The sequence below is a fragment of the Peromyscus californicus genome, unplaced genomic scaffold (genome assembly GCF_007827085.1).
Source record: "Peromyscus californicus insignis strain IS unplaced genomic scaffold, ASM782708v3 Scaffold_7__1_contigs__length_154581171, whole genome shotgun sequence".
NCBI lineage: Eukaryota > Metazoa > Chordata > Mammalia > Rodentia > Cricetidae > Peromyscus > Peromyscus californicus.
The window spans coordinates 153,361,846-153,381,584 of record NW_026294595.1 but is presented as its reverse complement, the minus strand read 5'-3'; positions in this window follow the sequence as shown (position 1 = coordinate 153,381,584).

Below are 19,739 nucleotides of genomic sequence, written 5' to 3'. Positions count from 1 at the left end.
TTACCAAACCCATTCTGCTTCAGCTCAAGGTCCTCTTGATAAGCTTCTTCTTGTCAGTGCAAAGACCCCCAACTGCAGGTTTTGGTTCCCACGTTGGTGCTGACTCCCTTCCTTGGGCCTCCCTCCCTGCTGGTGATCTGGCCTGAGAAAGGCCAAGAAGACCCACTATCCCAGCTTAACATAGAGCTTCCCAGTTACCTTGCAGGCTACAGCCAGCCAATCCCTGTACCTGGGTCCGAGGGTTTAAGTGTTCAGGGCCACGATGTAAGTGGATAGAGGTGGAGCCTTGGGCTTCTCACACTCAAGATGGGACCCAACTTGGAGACTCAAGTTGACCCCTTTTTTTGGCCAGGAAAAATCTCCAAGGGAGTGAATAGTTACCCAGGGCAACAGATAGTCAGTGGCCTGTGTGAAAATCCAAAAGCAAATGGAGCCATGGCTTCATAGAAGGCCTGGCAGAGGATGATGAGAGATAAGAGGGTAGGTGTCTAGCCACCAGGAGCTGAGTGGTGCTGGTGACTTCCAGATACAGGGAGAACTTGGTCAAGACAGGTGGAACATATAAGAATACCTCCCTAAAAGGACTGGGTAGGGCAGAGAGTGGAGCTAGGAAGAAGGTAGGGTGGTAGGTCAAGAGGGTAGGTCTTGGACCAGGGAAGAGATATAGGTAGAGCTGGGGAGAAGGTTAAGTGGGACCCTGAGATCAGGGCCAAGAAGGAAGGCAATGAGTGGGTGAGTTGAGCCAGTGGATCTTCTTAACCCTTCCTAGGCCAAGCCCCTAGAGAGGAGGGATGCCCATTAAAATGGAAGCCAAGGCCAGCAGATGGGAATCTCTGCAGTGATAAGGAGGAACCTATCAGGAAGACTCCAAACCGATCCAGAGGCCTTGGGCAGGGCCTCCCACAGAGGGAGTCAGGATGTCCTGAACAGCCTTTTAGGATTCAGTTGGGTAGCATTAAACACTTCCTTAGGATCATTCCACAGGGACAAGTTTAGGTTTAGGAGCAAGTGGCTGTGAATCAATCTCCTACATTTCCTGTGGTAGCCTTGAGCCTCGAGATCTGTCCTGGCCCCTGCCACGCAGAAGAGGAGGCTAGGACATCCCACAATGCCTGATTTTCACTGTGCCATGTTCTCCATCACAGCCTGGTCCTGCTTCCAAACGACAGGGCAAATTTCAGGTACGTGAACATGGTTTCATGTTGAATCCAGGAAGAATAGAGATTAGCATTTGGCTAAATCTCGTGCTTCACTGAATGGGATGGGGAAGAAAAGAGGGAAATGGCTTGGTCCCTGAGAGTCTACACTTCATGAATTGGTGTTAAGACCAGTTGATCAGCCAAAAAGCATGGGCCTGCTCCTTAGGCTAATAGAATTTGGGGATACACCTAAAGTTATTCAGTATATGTCTGTTCTACCCATTTGCCTGGACCTCAACTCTAGAGGATGCTAGACATTGCAAGTCATTTTCTCATAGGACCAAACAGATGAGGGGTCTCCCTCTGCTGTGGAAGGGAGCAAGTGAGAAAGAAGAGGAGACAGAAAAGTAAGTCATCAAGGAAGACTCAAGGTTAGATAGAGGATAGAAGAGAGACATGTTACCAAGTCATAGGGAGAAAGCATCAGCCCTGTGCGTCACAGCCAGTGAGGCCTCTGTATACACGCTGGCAAGAAGGAAGGGTGGGAGATTGTTGTCAGCACCTTTGAGAGGGTCCCACAAGCACACACTGATGTCCCAACACTGTGGACAACAAACTAGGCCAGCTCAATAGCCTCAGACTGGTGAGCACAAGTCCCTCACGCCAACCCCACTCCCATCCCCACCCCTGCTCTCTATAGGCAGAATTGGGAGGCAAGACAGCTACAACTAGCTTTGCCGGCAGCCTGTCTCCTGTGCTTCCTGCGAGTTGGCTTTTCTCCTCCAGGGCTTTCAGCCACATGCCTCTGATGAGAACCTACAATGACAGCTCAGGACCCTGAGGAGCAGAGCCTCTGCGCCAGGCATTTTAACTAGCCTCTGGCCAGAGTTTTGAGTCAAGAATGTGTGCACAGAGAAGGCCCACGGCCCTCAGAAGCTATATGGATGCATGTGTATATAAGGACTTGTGTCCTCTAGCTGCCACCTCTGCTGGTTGCAGGGAACTTGATTTTTCTCCTGGTCTACTACAGCCCTGCCCCTGCTGAGTGGTGTTACATATATATAGAAGAGATGACACTATGTGGCTATGTCTGAGTAAGTGCTTTACCCATTATCAACATGCTTTGTACTTATTGTCTCTTGTGGTGGGGAAATCAAGGGCCTGGGGTGGTATCTATGAATCCAGTAGGTACACCAGATCGGGGTAGATGGGGTAAGTGTTGAGCCAGGAAGTCTGGGATTCTGGACCAGTGTTCCTGCGCTGTTCATAGACATTCATCTGCTGTTCTAGGTAGCTGCTAGCTGCTGCCTTCTAGATGCTGGTAAGGGGACAAGCAGGCTGGCTGCTTTATCCACTGGTTTCCGGGATAGTGTAAGCAAGGGGGGCCCATTTGGTGGAAGGAAATAGCCCATGAAGACATTAGTCCTGTATTCAGGGCCTCTTCTGGGGTGACCTTCCTTTCTCTACCTAAAAGAAATCAGCTCAAGCCCAGGGAATCGGCAATCAGCATGGACTATTTTGGACTTACCCATCCCAGAACTCACCCTTGATGGCCCCTTTCTTCTATTCCTCCTGAAATTTCAGGTGCTGTGTTTGCTCAATGTGTACATGCTTCCAACACACCACTTTACCCTGTCTAGATGATCAGTTTTACTTCCTGCCTTCTTTAAGAGCCCCTGATCCTTGGACAGTGATCCCTTGTTTTCTCAGGGAGGCAAGAAGCAAGCAGATCCCCTTCTGGGTGAGGGTCGGTTAAGGACCTAGTGTGGCTGAGAGCGTGTGCTTTGCCCTCACCACCTATTTCTGCAGGATGTGCTCCGTTTTGTCTTGCTTCCTATGTGGGCCCACTCATAACCTCCTTTCCTAGACTTGAATGTTAAAACCATGTCCAGAGCCATGCGAAGTCACAGTGGGTGCAGAGGAGGCAAGGATGCAGAGACCCAGGAGGGCAGTGGGAAGGTGGGTAAAGACCATGAATTTCACTCCAGTCTTGGCTTCCACATCTAATGCTAGCTCTACACACCATAGCCTGTGTTATGAGTGACTTCAGGGTCCAGCCATCAGTCATGGAGAGGGCAATAAGTCCATCACAAAGGCAGGCAGTGAGGGCTGCAGCTCCACCCCACCACCTAGTATGCTGACTATTGACAAGTGAGCAGGAGAAACCCTGCCATGAGGCAGAGCTGGGAAAATGTCAGGCGCATAGCTTCATCTCTTGCTCGATGCTTTAAACCAGCACAGCACTTACCAGTCTGGGCAAAGAGTGAAACCACAAAAGATGTCCATGATCAGCCTTGGTGCTGAGTATTATTTCTCTTAAAATAACAGGACAGTCTGGCGACATGCCTGCTCCAGAGCTTGGGGATGTGGCACGGGCCACAGGATCCACACCAGGAAGGCAGTATCCACACTACTCTTGAGGCCTAGATCCTCTAGGAGACCAGACACCAGATGAAGTCTGAGCCTACAGCATCTTTACCCAGGGTCTGTCAGACCCAGATGCCTCAGGGGAAAGCATTGGGAATGTGTCTGTTCTTGTGTCTCCTTTGAACCCGTTGCTCCAAGGACCTGGCTTCCTAGGAACAGCAAGAGCCCAGATGTTGCCAGCAGCACCCCACTAATGGCTTCGATTTCATTCACAGTGGCTCCCACTGAACACCCAACCACAGACCAAGAGGAAAGAGAAGGTTATTTGGTGACAGCCAGGTACATCTAACCCCAGCTCACCAGCCAACAGACTGAGACCTGAGCGAGGGTCAGTGACTTTGGGCGAACATTTCTTATGCTGAGCCCCAAAGAAGACAACATCTAAAAGTTCATGAACAAGACCATCCCAACTAAAACTCAGCCTGACGTGACAAGTCCCCAGCTGCCAATGACTAACATCACAGCTAGATGACAGAACACAGAAGGCTGTGTCTTCGCCACTGTGGCCATTGTCTAAAGCATGACTTAAGGAGAGCCTTTGTGTACTGGTCATGTGTGTGGTCAAGAGTGTAATATGCCTACCTGTCTCTCAGAGACTGAGTGTTCCTGACTTGTCAGACCCCAAGGAAGCCACAAAAGCAAGATGGCAAAGTGAGCTGCAAGTCTGGCTTCCAGCAGGCCTCTAGGAGGACATCAGTGCTCGCACTGCCTTTTGCCTGCACAGGAACACCTGTGTCGCCCACAGGTGAGTGCACATGCCTGTCTGCCCCTGCTAGCAGCAGTGTTTTGTATACTGACTTCAGACTACTGGAAATTTTTATCCATGAAAGACAGATCTTACAGATGGTTGAGGACTTCTGAGTTGTTTTGGTTCTGACATCTAGGGAAGGGATCAGTGCTGTGGGATGGTCTGTATGTCAAATGTGTTGCTGATTGGTCAATGAATAAATCACTGATTGGCAGTGGCCAGGCAGGAAGTATAGGCGGGACTAACAGAGGAAAATAGAGAGAACAGGAAGCTGGAGAGGGAGACACTGCCAGCCGCCATCAGGACAAGGAAGATGTAAAGTACCGGTAAGCCACAAGCCACGTGGCAAGGTATAGATTAATGGAAATAGATTAATTTAAGCTGTAAGAACAGTTAACAAGAAGCCTGCCACGGCCATACAGTTTGTAACCAATATAAGTCTCTGTGTTTACTTGGTTAGGTCTGACGGCTGTGGGACTGGCAGGTGACAGAGATTTGTCCTGACTGTGGGCCAGGCAGGAAAACTTCAGCTACAGATCAGAGCCTAGGCTGGAGACCAGCCCCTGTCCCACCTTTGTCCCTGATAACAGTGGCTGGAGGGAAGACCCAGGAGAATGGCCATCTCTCAATACTGGAGCCAGGCATAAGTAGGGGAGGAGAACACAGAGCTTCCATGTTTACAAAATCCATGCCAGCACTGGGCACCTTGGTCCAGGTGGCCACCATGTCTGGTACACCAATGCTTCCTGCTGAGGTGGCACTATGTCTACAGGATAAGGGGCTGTGCGTCCAACAGCATAGAGGACATATATGGACACTGCAGAGACACAGGATAACCCAAAGCATGGGCAGGCTTCAAAGCCTAGGCCACCTCTCTACCTTATGCCCCAGATGCTACTGGAAAGGAAGATTTCAGGGCCAGTGCTGATGCCATCCTGAGTCCACGACACAGCCTGACTTCTCACTGGCCTGGCCACACAGCCCACCCTCAGAATATTCTTTCTAAATGGCTCTTGCAGTTCCCATAAACTGTTTGTTTCTCCCTCTTGCGATGGACAGGTGAACTGCCCAACTACCCCAGGGTGAACATTACAAACACACAGAGTTGTTGCTTGGACATATGGACTCTGATTTTAAAAACTAAATCTGTTCAAGACATGATTCTGAACAGAACTGAATGAGAAAATGTCTCTGGTTATACTACCAGGCAGCTGCATATTTGGGAAGACAGATAAAGTATTTAAAACCTTTTCTTCCAGCTGCTCATCTCAACAAGGTCAAAAATGGTAGAAACACCAGGGATACAGTGTTGACGTCAAGTGACCAGCTCCGAAGTTCTCTCTGCCTGGGGCCTGCCTGGATTCTCTCTTTGTGTAGTAGGAAGCTGGGGGCACATTTAGGCTTACAGCTCTGAAAGATAAATGAGAAAGTCCTTGGCTTCCATGGGTCTTGACTGATAGAGTTCCTGAGACCAGTTTTGCTGCCTCCCTGGGCTTCCAGAAACTTCTGACCCTGTTCCCACCTCCCACTTCACCCTTCTTGGCTACTGGGAGGTCAGCCTTGATTTCTCTGCTTTGGGGCCCCTGGGCCTACAGTCCTGATGTTCTCCATTATGACTGGGGTTCCTCCTTGTTCGTTCCTTTCAATGGATCTCCTGTGAGAGGACTGAGCTGTCCAAACTATACATCACATTCTGACACATGTGGGATCCACTTTGCTGGTGTAGAGGGACCCATGCAGGCCAGTGGGAAGAACTGCCAGAGAACCATGCCACACTCAGAGTCTGGGCCTCCTCCGATGAGATCCCAGGTATGTACCCTGAATGCATACCCAGAAATAAGGTAAAACACCCAGAAAATACCCCACAGTGCTGAATTTGACTGCCACTTCTCAGATAAGATGCCAATGGCATAGATAACAAAACACACAAATTCTGTTTCCAGTCGGCCATTGTGTGCATAGACACTCATACCTGTAATCCCAGTATCCAGGAGGCTGAGTGGGAGCATGATGGCAGCCGGGCCACATGGTGAGATGCTATCTCGAGAGAAAAGAAAGAAAAAAAAGATACTATCAACAGAATGAGAGGAGAATGTATCTTAGATGTTACATGACACAATTAAATATAGGAAAGGACTCAAATAGACACAAGTGAGGAAAACTAGTGAAAAGATGCCCCTCATTCACTCTTAGGAAATTCAGGCCAAAGCCATGACAAGATGTGACCTCTAACCTCAAAAATGGTGATCACCAAGAGACTGGAGAAGAGCCTCAGTACCACTAGCAAAGATTTAAAAGGATGCAGCCACTGTGGAAGGCAGTACGGAAGTTCTCCCCAAAATTAAAAATATAATTAACATTATTAAAGAAATTCCACTTCAGGGTAGAACCAGAAACAACTGAGTGCAAGGTCTTGAGGAAATATTTGCAAGCTTCTGTGCCTAGCAGCACTACAAAAGCTAAAAGCAGAAGCAACAGGGGTCCACAGGCAGGTGAATGCAGAAGCAAAGTGGGGGTCTATCCACACAATGGAAGAGATTCAGTCTCAAAAAGGGAATTCTGAGGCCCACTGCAACCTGGGTAAACTTGAGAGCATTATGCTGAATGAGATAAGCCAGTAACAGAAGGATGAATGCAGCATGACTTCTCACATGGGAGGTCCTCAGAGCGATCAGATTCGTAGTGCCAGAGTAGGTGGTGGGTTCCAGGGACTGAGAGCAGATTTGGAGGCTGGGGAGCTGACATTACTGGACACAGTATCAGTTTGGGAAGCAAGAGCCTGGAGGAGTGTGTTCCGTTTGGATGTCATGTGATGAGCTCGACAGCACTGAGCTAGGGTGGCCCTAGGAACCCCAGAAAGAGTCTCCTGCTCGCCCTCAGGACCCCCTGTTGCCTTCTCGATCTGATCTGCCTCAGTGTCCTCTCTGATGTCCATCCTCTCTTCTCACCTCAGCTAGACAGGCTATCTGCAAAGGACCACAGAGAGCAGATAACTTGTCATGAGACATGACTGCCTAGCCAGACTGGGCTGTTTCTCAGGCTAAAGTGCCCCCCAAACCCGAACCCTGAGCTTACTCTGGAATGGTTCATTCGCCACTTCCAGGAAACCTTACCTACATCTCAGACCCCACTTTCTCCAGACCCCCAAGGCAGGGAGTGGAGGAGGGGACAAAGAAGTCACGATGTGGGATGGGCCCCACCTGACTTGATCATTAGTACTGCTCCATGGTAGGGCTTTTCTGCAGAAACTTTTGGACCAGATGGCAGGACAAGGGGGTCCCAAACTATTTCTCAAATGGCCCAGGGAGGAAAGGGTGAACAGAATGGCATCAGTCTATCTATCTATCTATCTACCTATCTATCTATCTGTCTGTCTGTCTGTCTGTCTGTCTGTCTGTCTATCTATCATCTATCTAGCTCTCTTTCCAGGCAAGTGTAAGTCACAAGCCACTTGGGAAGGAATAATTCATTCTTTGCAAAGGTGTTCAGTGGCTCCATTGAAGAGTCAGAGAGAAGAAGGTCACTGGCTGTCCACTGGCCATAATGGACTTATCTGTTTTAAGATCCCAACTGGTATTTAGAATCATCTGTCCCAGCTATCAAAAGCTATGACCCTCCCACTCTTCACAAGATGTCATCTAGAAGAAGCCTCTGGCATGCTCCTCACCCCTGTGACCTCAGATGACCTCATCAAGCCCTCTAAGACCAAGACCCCTTAAAGGATGCAAGAGTTGATTGGGGCTTAGGAGCTGGACAACCTTCAGAACATTCATGGGGTGTTCATTGGCATGATGAAGAGATCAGACAGTCAGACCTGATGCCCCTACCTTCTCTTCTTCCCAGGATGCCACAGGCATGGTCCCAGTTCCCCTGACCAAATGAGCTAGCCCTCGCTCCATCAGGTGAGCCTCAGATGTCAATTCCCCACATTAGCAAAGAAAGCAGGAGATACAGTGGGGGAGCCTGGCCCAGCTAGATGAAGATTGGGTAATACAAACAGTCTGAAGAACATTGGGTGGCCAGTGATCCCAACATCTTCTACCAAAGACATTTGAGGCCAGTTCACAGGGTAGTCAGTGGCATATTATTAAAGCCTTTTGCTGGCACCATATGAAAGTAAGGGGCACTGACATCAACAAGAACATCCTTGGTGGACCAGAACCAGCCAGAGAGAAAGGTCAGGACAGTGTTGTCACAAGCTACAAGGGTTTGCCCTGTGTAATGAGCATAATAAAAAAAATGCCTTTTAGACATATAAAAACAGCTTAGTCGGAACCCCACTACACCAAGGCTGCACCTGACAACCAGAACCCATTGACGTCATTCACCCAAGATAACCAGACACAGTCTTAGACCCCATGATGCCCGCTGGACAGTATATAAGCAGAAATCAAGAGCAATGCTAGGCTCTGCACATCTGGAGAGATGCCAACTTGGTCTTCCCTGCAGCTGTAGAGTCTCCTCCAGGATCCTGACCCTTGAATCAGAGACTTCTGTTAGAGAATGGGCCTGACCTCCAGCTAAGATACGTCATACAGGTGAGCAGCCTTGGGGAGATAGGCTTAGGGTCGAAGTTAGGAGCTTAGAGTGTGAATGTTGTATGATGACACTCAGCATAATAAAATATAACTTTAGTTGTACGAACTACGAATGTGTACCTTCTTACTTGTGACACCCTGTGTGCACACACTTTTCTCATTCTCACTAAAAATTGCTCACGCTCAAGACTGCATCTTGTCCTAGAAGAGACAAACACACCCCAAATCTGAACAGCTGAATCACTTTCATCTGACTTCACAGGCTCCCTAAGACAGCTTCTGCCTAATAGGAAAGTTACATGACTGCTCGCCTGCTCTCTAAGAACCTGTAGTTACATGTCCAGCTGCATCACTAAGGTCTGGACAAGCCTTCAGAGTTTAGTTACAATAGGGAGGGACAACAAATGGTAGCCCTGAAGTGGGGCAGGGTCCACTGAGTCACCTGTGGACAAGAAGGGAAACTGAGGCTATTGAACAGGCCACCATGCTGGTCCCAGCCTGGTTGCTATGGCTCCACTGTAACATCTTGGCCTCCCACACTAGGGACCCAATACCAGGCCCTACCAATGTATGTAAGAATATGCACAGAGTATGTGCACACAGCACAGACATATATGCATATATGTGCACACAGCACCTCCAAAGTTCCAGCTACATCAGCTTACCTCTCACTTGCCAGATCCAGAAGGCCAAGGCTAGGAGTGTCACACTTGCAGCCCCCAGGGAAGGACACAGATAAGAGTTGGGTGCAAGGCCTATATTTCAGGTAGGCTTCTAGATCTTAATAAGCTGTACAAGAACTCTGTCCCAAGCCATGGTGTCAACCACAGTTAGAATGTTCAACCCATTGCATTGACATTCTCATAAGAATATGATCAGTGTAAGTAATGGATGTGTGTGGGCACTGTTTCCTTATTTCTTCCTAAATATTTTTCATCCTTCATTAGATGAAGTCCTTGAGCTGCACAAAAACCACAGGAGTATTTTGTCTTCCATAATGATGGAAGTGAACCACAAAGAGAGGAAGGAACTTCAAAGAATAAATGACACAGAGACTGAGGCCAAAGAAAACATTGTAGTTGTGAACTTGGGACCATTTGGGCCCCTTGCAGACCAGGAATATTTGTTTGAAAACCACAGAAGCTTCCTGCACAGGTTCAGAAAGATATCTGCCCCTGTCAGTGTATCGAGTGAGTACTGAGTGAATGAATGATTATATGAATGAATGAGTGTGCAAATGAGTAGGTGAACAAATTAGTGAGCGAGTTAATTACTGAGCCAGTGGATAGAGGAGTGAAAGGGTAAAGAATGAGTGAGAACTGGGAATCCGAACGGCCCAGTCCTCTTTGTTCCATCATCAACTGAGGCCCTGAGTGGCCAGAGACCATCTTCAGAGACTGGGGCTAGTACTCAGCTCTCTCCCTGAGTCCGGTCAAAGACAAAACACTCCCAATTCCAGGGCAAGCACTGCTGCTGTGGTGATGCTCCTTCTCATCCATGTAGACACAGTTGGGGAACACAGAGACTCCAAAATTCAAGGTATGACTTCTCTCCAGGCTCTCTAATCCCTTCTTGCTTGCCGGTCCACTGCTGCCCTCTGCTGGCTAGCCTTGCCCAGCGCGGGGAGGGAGGGGACCACAGGGGAGATCTGGGGCAGTATCAGATCCTTCATGAGCCAGATGCTTCATGAGGCAGTTGCTAGGGTGACAGACTGCCTGAAGAGCCCTCTGGTAGGCAGAGAATGCCACCATCCTTTTTCTATAGGAGCCAAATTCTTCACACTCGCCCTCCTCGGAGCATCCCATGTGACCCCTAGGCCTAGGGAAGGGGGAAACAAAAAAGGCCCCCAAATGCACGTGAAGGCCATAGCCCCACAAATCAGACATGGAGAACACCCCCAGCACTGTCACATGTGTTCCTGGAATCTGTGGGTTTAGTCAGGAACAGGGGTGGGGAGGCTCCATCATGGAGACAAGGAGACGACTTCAAGGTCCATCTAAGCCCAGCACCTCAGCCTTGTCTTGAGCGGCTGGAGCAGGAAACCTGAAAAGGAGCGGAGGCAGCTGGCCCTAGCCACAAGCTGTATGAAGTCAGTAGCTGAGGCCCAGTGGCTCAGCCTGGCCCAAGCACTGAGCAGTGACCCTCCAAGGACTTACCCCTGATGGCAACTCCACAATCTGCTGCTCACAGCCTTAGGGAAACACCAGCCACATGCCCCAGCATCAGTGACCACCAACCTGCCAGGCAGTGGCTGTACCTGCTCCATCAGCTGCCAGCAGGCAATGGGCAGGGAGGAAATACAGGTGGAACAAAACCTGCTGGTACTTACCTAGCCTCCCAGAGGGCCAGAGCTTTCAGCAACATGGGATCATGACTATGGCCTCTTGCTGGGAGCTGCCCCCTGAGGACTGAGGAAGGCCCTAATGCAGGGGCCTCCCCACAGCAGGAAGCTCACAGAGAGTTCCCTCAGACACATAGCTGTTTCTTCAACACAGCTCGCGCCTGCTCCACCAGCCATTGCTTCATGTAAACAAACACAAGCCACTGATTCTAAATGAATCTGTTTGCGTGTGGATTAATATATCATATTCGCTCCTGAAACAGAATTATTTGTCTCTGGAGGAATCATGTTAAGTCTGACACGGGGAAGGGGTTGCCTAACGGTGTCATTTGCATATGCAAATTATCTAGCTCTCCACTAAAGGCTTGTGTGTCAGCAAATGAGACTAATTAGATTTGTTTATCTATGATAATCAGCCTTTCACAAACAAAATAGATCACCCTTTCAATGATGCTGGACAAAGCAGGCACCAGGGAGGACCTGCCTGATGGGACCTAGGCTAGGGAGGAGACAGAACAATGTTTAGAGGGGATGTGGTCACCGAAGGTGGCCTATGATGCTTGGGCTGGTCTTTCTAAGCTATGCATCCTAGCAGAGGGAATGCCCCAGCAGGCATGCATAGATGTCCTCAAGCAATCTCTACCTTCTACTCCAGCCACAGCAGGATACAAAAATGGAACCAGGAAGCACAGCTTCAGTCCTACAAAGAGGAGCAGGAGATGGAGAGATCTCTGGGTGTTTGAAGACCCAAAGAAAAGTCAACAAGATGTGTGTTCCCAGAAACAAAAGGTGAGTACATTTCCCACACAGGGACACCAGAGCTAGCACTCAGAGGACTCTACACCAGGGTCTTGACTGTTGGAGTCTGGTACTAGGTACTGCTATGGGCCTTGGCCCAATCCCTCAGTGTTTCTAGACATCAGAGGGTAGTCCCTTCTGAGGGACCAACAGAACACACAGATCTGTACCTTGGCACCATGAAGAGGGAACAGTGCTATAGTAATGCTACCATGACCACTATAGTCTCTGTTCTATTCATCCCTGCTTTTCTCTGGGCCTCTGATGCTCTTGGCTGTGTCTCTCATCACTTGTCCCTTACTCTTCAAAGGCCTTCCAGGAACATTGACCCTCATTGCTGCCTGTTCCTGAACTTGGTGACATTTCCTAGCATTTGTCACTGTTTGTGACAAAGAAATAAACCCATTGGCAGAAGGAAGCAGCTCTGACCACCCAGCTTGAGCCCCATCTCCCCCATTGCAGGTTAGGAGCCCCTAGAGGCACCACTTCCCCGCGTAAGTGTCAAATGTACTAAGCCACGAAGGGAAAAAGCCTCTAGGGGTGCCTTCAGGGTTCCGAGGGCAGCCTGCTCACCCAGATCTCATCCAGGCCCATCTCCCTTCAGGGACCTCTCAGTCATCACTCTACCTGCCATAGCACCAGTTGAATGGGGGATATCAAAAGCCTCTGTTTCTGTCTCTGGAGCCCAGGGCTGACATTTAGGGAAACACTAGTTAAATTGCCTCGAGCCTTGGACAGCTCCGGTCTTCCGTGGGCTGCCAGTGATGGCCACACAATTCTCTGGAAGCTGCTCTCTCTGTCCTTCCTGAAGTTAACTTCTATAACTTGGCAAGACTCTGCATGGCGCACAGTCTATCAATGCCATGAAGACTCAAGGGACAGGTGCTTGTGGGACACTGAGGCAGGAGAACTGGGCCAAATGCAGACTGACAAGATCAAGGCCAAGAAAAGGTATGGAAGCTGGCCGTGGTGGCACACACTTTTAATCCCAGAGGACTCAGGAGGCAGGGGTAGGCAGAATTTTTTTTTTAATTGTTTGTTTGTTTGCTTGTTTCTCAAGACAGGGTTTCTCCGTGTAGTTTTGGCGTCTGTCCTGGATCTTGCTCTGTAGACCAGGCTGGCCTCAAACTTACAGATCTGCCTGGCTCTGCCTCCCAAATGCTGGGATTAAAGGCATCCGCCTCCACCGCCCAGCAGTAGGCAGAATTCTATGAGTTTGAGGCCAGCCTGTTCTACATAGTGAGTTTCAGGTTAGCCAGGGCTACATAGTGAAACCCTTTCTAGAAAGAGAGAGAGATGAAAATGGGGGGTGGCTCCATGGGGCAAGCAGGGCAGAAGGGCAGGCGGCCTTGAAATGGGATTTCTTGTCTACACAGCATGACAGAAGAGTCAGAGGACCTCCAAAGGGCCCAGTGGGGGCATCCCGCGGGATGCAGGATCAAGGAGATATATGGCACAGAAGACAAAATGGGAATCTCCTTTCAGCACAGAGGGTAGCTGGGGGCTCACATCATCTTCTGCCTGAAGAAACCCTGTGTCACCTTCTGGGAGGAGACAAGGCGGCCCTAGAGTGAAGTACACCAAGTGGGGATTCTGCAGGAACTGCCCAGTGTCTCCAGCCTGCTCAAAGGCACACTCAGCCTGAGCTCATGCTCTCCTCCACGCTGCAGGGATCACAGGATGCCTGAAACGGGATGTGGTAGCCCACCTCTGCCTCCAGGCAGGAGCCCCAAATAGTCCCGTCCCCTTTTCTACATCCTCCAGGGCTTTGCCCTCTTCCTTCCCTGCAAGTGTGTATAGAATAGAGATCAGGTAGATCTGTAGAATCCCTGATCAGATGAAACCAACCTGGCTCCTGAGGGGTCTCCATCCTGCTTGATTTGCTGACATAGCAAAACTTCACTTGGACCATTTCCAGCAATGTTGATTTAGAAACACACCTCCCCTCTGCTAAGGATGGCAGCTAGCACATGACTCAGTGAAAGAGAAGGCATGTGTCCAGCCTGGGAGCCAAAAAGGCCATAAACAATCAAATGGCTTCCTCTGCTCTCACATACCTGAGCGACATAAAGCCCCTTTCTGTTCCCAAATATAGGGCTTGCTTTTCACTTAAACTGACTCAGAACTCCTGCGACTCAGGTTTTCTTCGTGTGCAGATAGTCACCCAGTCTCCTGGGCTGAGTGGTTTCTGACTGTCTTGAGGTTCGAGGTTGAATCGATCACTGACATAGTGGGGTCCTAGATAGAGAAGCCCCCAAATGGGGAGTTTGCTTTCTTCTCCTGCAAGTCTGGGGAGAGGTATGGCAGGGAGCGTGAGGGCTGGAGTTAGAAGCAGCAGGAAGGAGGCAGGGGATGAAATGCAGGTAGACAAACAGGAGGGCCCTCAACGTCCAAACCACAGAAGAGACACAAACCCTTCAGGGTAGCCCAATCCACCCCACCCTGCTCTGTGCTCAGGCTGGGAATCTGGTAGAATCTGCTTTAAACTGGACACCACCAATACAGGGATCCTCTAGCATAGGTGGAAATCTAATCAGCTAGATAGATAGCCTTCTACCAAAGTCCTAATGTTCCGAGTGTCCAAAGGACATGAATGTCTCTTAACTGCTGGGGTTCCTGGTCTCTGCTGGACGTCATGCCCTTATTTTCTTTTCAAAAAAATTCTAATCATTTTTTTTTTTTTTTTAAGATTTATTTATTTATTATGGATACAGTGTTCTGCCTGCACATATCCCTGCAGGCCAGAAGAGGGCACCAGATCTCATTACAGATGGTTGTAAGCCACCATGTGGTTGCTGGGCATTGAACTCAGGACCTTTGGAAGAACAAGCAGTGCTCTTAACCTCTGAGCCATCTCTCCAGCCCCCTCTAATCATTATTTTTATGTGTATGGTTTGTTTGTTTTTGTTTGTTTGGTTTGCCTGTATATCTGTGCGTTACTTGTGTGCCTAGTGCCTACAGAAGCCAGAAGTGGATGCTGGATCCCTTGGAACTGAACTTACAGAGTCATCATGTGGGAGCCGGGAATCAAATCCTGGTTCTCTGGAAGAGCAGCCAATAAACTTAACCACAGAGCCATCTCTCCAGCCCCCTTATTTTCTAAGCTGGCCCATGGCTACATGGAAGATGAAACCTACCAGAAATCCAAAATTTTCAGGCTTATGTAATAAGAGAGAGTGTGTTAGTGTGTGAGGGCAGAGCAGGACCTGGGGTAGAAATGGCACCCAAGATACCCCAAGATGAGGGGTCAGCTGTTCCCCTGTGGGGGACCCCAAGGAGTTTCCTGTTCCAATGTCTCTTAGAACTTAAGGCAGGGAACCAGTCCCATGTCCAGACTGACTCATTGTCCAGCCTTGACAAGCCTCTGATCTCAAGGCAGAGGCTAGATTCCTGGGTGTACAGTCTTTTGTCTGCACTTCTGTGTGCTCTGGGCCTGGAATAGACACCCCTACACCATACATTTCAAACTCCAGACTTGGGCTTCTGCGTTGATTAGGCTAGTCAGTCATGGCAGCTGGAGAGGAAGGGAAGACCCTCCCTGTGACTGACTGTACTGCCCTTCAGCACAAGTGGTAGCATGTCTGTCTGCCCCCTGACCCCACATTTCACTCTCCAGAAGTTATTAGAAAGGTTGTTTCCTAGCCAGGCATGGAGATGCACACTTTTAATTCCAGCACTTGAGAGGCAGAGGCAGGAGGATCTCTGAGTTTGAGGCAGCCTGGTCTACAGATCAAGATCTAGACATCCAGGGCTATACAGAGAAACCCTGTCTTGGAAAAAAGAAAGGGAGGGAGGGAGGGAGGGAGGGAGGGCGGGAGGGAGGGAGGGAGGGAGGGAGGAAAGGTGTTTCCTTAAGAGACCCAGATCCTTTGTTTGCGTATAAACTCTATCACAAGTCACTGCTGAGCCCCTATCATATGTTGACTCACAGACAAAGGGGGGTCTCTGGAGTCTCCAGAGGTGTCTGTAAGGGTCAGAATGTTCTCTGAAATCAGGACTGATCTAGTGCTGGGGTGAGTATGGAGCAGGCCTGACCTCCCTGGGGAGAGGTCATGAGGAGAACAGAGCTCTGAGAGGTAGGGCAGGAACCCTGGGCAGAGGGAGCCTAGGTCAAGACCTGAGGGAGCACGGAGTAGAGACCGGTGGGATTGTCTGATGGGCAATGATGCCTCTTATACTGAGTGAGGCAGGACTCTGACATGGAGGGAGCCAAATGGTGCTATTTCAAGAGAATTGCTGGGGCCCTTATATAGACAGCAGCCTGCATAGGTAACACTGGGGGCTTGGGAGCCATTTCTGGAGGGAATGAGATTTCAGCTTTCAGTTGGGACGTCCTAGTGGCAACAGACGTATATGCATGTACGGTGATCTCAGTCTCCTTCACGATTACCCTGTGAGCAGCGATGGGGAACCGTGCTTGGGGTGGCTGCTTAATCCGTGACGTCAGGGGCAAGTAGGGTAAGTGTCCTTCTAAACTACTCTGGGACACAACCGATTTCTCCCTTGATGCAAATATCTCCATTGCTTTTCTTGCTTAACATGTGACTTCATTATTTTAATCTGTTCATAGTGCATAAGAGTCAGCACCCTGCAAAGTGACATTGGACTGACATCACTGGTTGCAGAAGTCTGTAAAATGGAGATCTCCAATAGATAGCCTGCAGTAATAAGTGAGTCTTTGCTATGTGCTTGCTTAGTGTATAGGATTCCAGAGCCCTTGACTTGTCCTCATTCTTTATCTACAATCCAAAGAGGAGCTCCCCTTCCTGACAACAAATCCCCTGGGCTTCTTAGACAGTGTCTCTTAGGAAGAGACAGAACAGTATTTGAGTACCCACATTTAGCACAAACAAAGCTGAACTCCTCGACCTCCTGCGGGATGCTCAACAGAGAAGCCCTCACCACTGTCCATTCCTCTTTAACTCAAAGCTCAGCTCTGCCATCTATGCAAGCACGAGCCTTTGTTAAAAAAAAAAAAAAAAAAAAAAAAAAAAAAGTGCTCTTCATCTCTTTGACCCTCTCTGCTTCCTCAAGTTCATGTATAAACATACAGACAGGCTGGAGAGATACCTCAGTCAGTAAAGTGCTTGACATATAAGTGCAAGGACTCAAGTGTGATCCCTAGAACCTACATTTAAAAAGTTAGGGATGGCCAACCATGGTGGTGCATGCCTTTAATCCCAACACTAGGAAGGCAGAGGCAGGTGGATCTCTGAGTTTGTGCCCAGCCTGGTCTACAGAGAGTTCTGGGACAGCCAGGGCTAAACAAAGAAACCTTGTCTCAAAAAAAGCTAAAAATGGGGCTGGAAGGGTGGCTTAGTAGAGCACTCACTGCTCTTGCAGAAGACCAGGTTTGGTTCCCAGTACCCACATGGTGGCTCACAACCATCTGCAACTGAAGTTCCAGGGAATCCAACATCCTCTTCTGACCTCTGTGGGCTCCTGTATGCATGTGATGCACATACATACACTCACATACATATAAAATAAAATGAATTCATAAATCTAAAAATGAAAAGGAATTGGGAATGGTAGCACAAACTTGTAATCCCAGCATTTTGAAGCTGAGACAGACAGATCTCCAAAATGAACTGGACAGTCAGTCTAGACTAATTGGTAAGTCACAGGCCAGTGAGAGACCCTGCTTCAAAAAATAAGGTGGATGGCTTCTAAGAAATAACATTTTCTGTGGATGAATAATTGATAAATAAAACACTGATTGGCCAGTAGTCAGGCAGGAAGTATAGGTGAGACTAACAGAGAGAAGAATTGAGAGAACAGGAAGGCAAGAGAGACACTGCGAGCCGCCGCCATGACAAGTGAGATGTAAGGTACCGGTAAGCCACGAGCCACGTGGCAACTTATAGATTAATAGAAATGGGTTAATTTAAGATATAATAACTAGCCGGGCGGTGGTGGCGCACGCCTTTAATCCCAGCACTCGGGAGGCAGAGCCAGGCGGATCTCTGTGAGTTCGAGGCCAGCCTGGACTACCAAGTGAGTTCCAGGAAAGGCGCAAAGCTACACAGAGAAACCCTGTCTCGAAAAACCAAAAAAAAAAAAAAAAAAAAAAAAGATATAATAACTAGATAGCAAGAAGCCTGCCACAGCCATACAGTTTGTAAAAAATATAAGCGTCTGTGTGTTTATTTTATAAGTGGGCTGCAGGACTGCTGGGGTTTGGTGGGACCCAGAGAGAAAACTCCAGCTACAGACATCTGAGGGTTTCCTCTTGTCTCTAATCACATACATATGTGTAGATATGTGCACCCATACACATACCTACCTATACACAGTAAATAACATACAGACACATAAACTTGAGTACATAATGCATGAGTTGTGAAAGACACCCCAGAAATGATATCTTAGCGGCCTTGGTTCTATGCACCCGTTCGTTCTGATAATAGTGGAGATGGAAATGGTCATGATGGTAGAGATAGTGGTGGTGGTGATTATGGTAGTGGAGGCAATAGTAATGGTCATGATAGCGGTGGTGACGGTGATTGTGGTGGTCATGATGGTGATGGTGATGATGATTTGGTGATGACGATAGCAATGATGGTAATGGTAGTGAAGATGATGATGGTGATATTGGTAATGATGATGATGACATTGGTGCTGGTCATGACAATGAGTGGTAATGGTACTGAGGTGGTAATAATGGTGCTATTGGTGATCATGATAGTGATGGTGAGGATTATGGTGATGGCAATTGTGGTATAATGATGGCAGTGATGAGAACCATAGTAGTGATGATGATGGTGAAAATGGTGATGGTGATGACATTGAGGGTGATGATGGTGATGATAGTGACTATGAACTTGGTCCCTCGTGATTACAGATAACTGGCCTAACAGTAGTCCTCAGTCTTCACTTCCTTTCAGCACTGGACAATAAAACTCAAGTCTTCCTTGACTGGCTTCAAAACCCCCCAGCATTTCCCCAGTTCTCTTCTCCTTCTTGGTCACCCCTCTTCCACATCTTACCCCCAGAGACAGGAGGCCCAGGTGCCTCTCTCTAGTTATCCAACTCCTCAGTGATCTCCAGCCCCACAACCAACAGCATGGAAGTTCATGTCTCCAGGCCAAGCTCCAGGCTTCTAGGAGGCCGCTGGATTCAGAATGTATAAAGGTGTTATCATAAGCTAAAGCCAAAGCTTAGAGCTTCAGAACATGTTGGGCAGCATGTCTAAACTAGAAGGGCCAAGGCCTGCAGAACAACATGGGGTAAAGAAGGCAGAGCCTTGGTGGGGAGTGAGGGCCCCACACTTGTTATGGGGCCTTGTGTTGTATTCAGACTACCTGGGAAGACAGGGCCACTGGCTGTATCCTCATAAGGCATTAGAGCTCTGCATACTAGTGCCCTGGGTCTCTGCCACCTGCCCACACCTCCTCCACATGACTTTCCTACAGGATAGATGCCATGCAATCAACTGAGTTAATATGTTACCCTAAACAAGTTAATTATATTATTACTTTCTGATTCTGTAATCATGAGATTTTTATGTTTTGATGCTAAATCGGGTAAAACTTTAAATTACGGTAATTAAATAATTAGCCATAGGTATGACAAGCTAACAAACAACTTTTCTCTCCTCTGACATTCCCAGTTGGTGTTGCTTGCATGGAAAAAGCCTCAGAGAGCACATGTCTACAACCCAATCAGTCTGGTCAACAGGAGGGTCCACCACTGGCTGCTGCCTCCCCTCTGAGTCAGTGACTGTGTTTTTGAAGCGCCCATCCGTT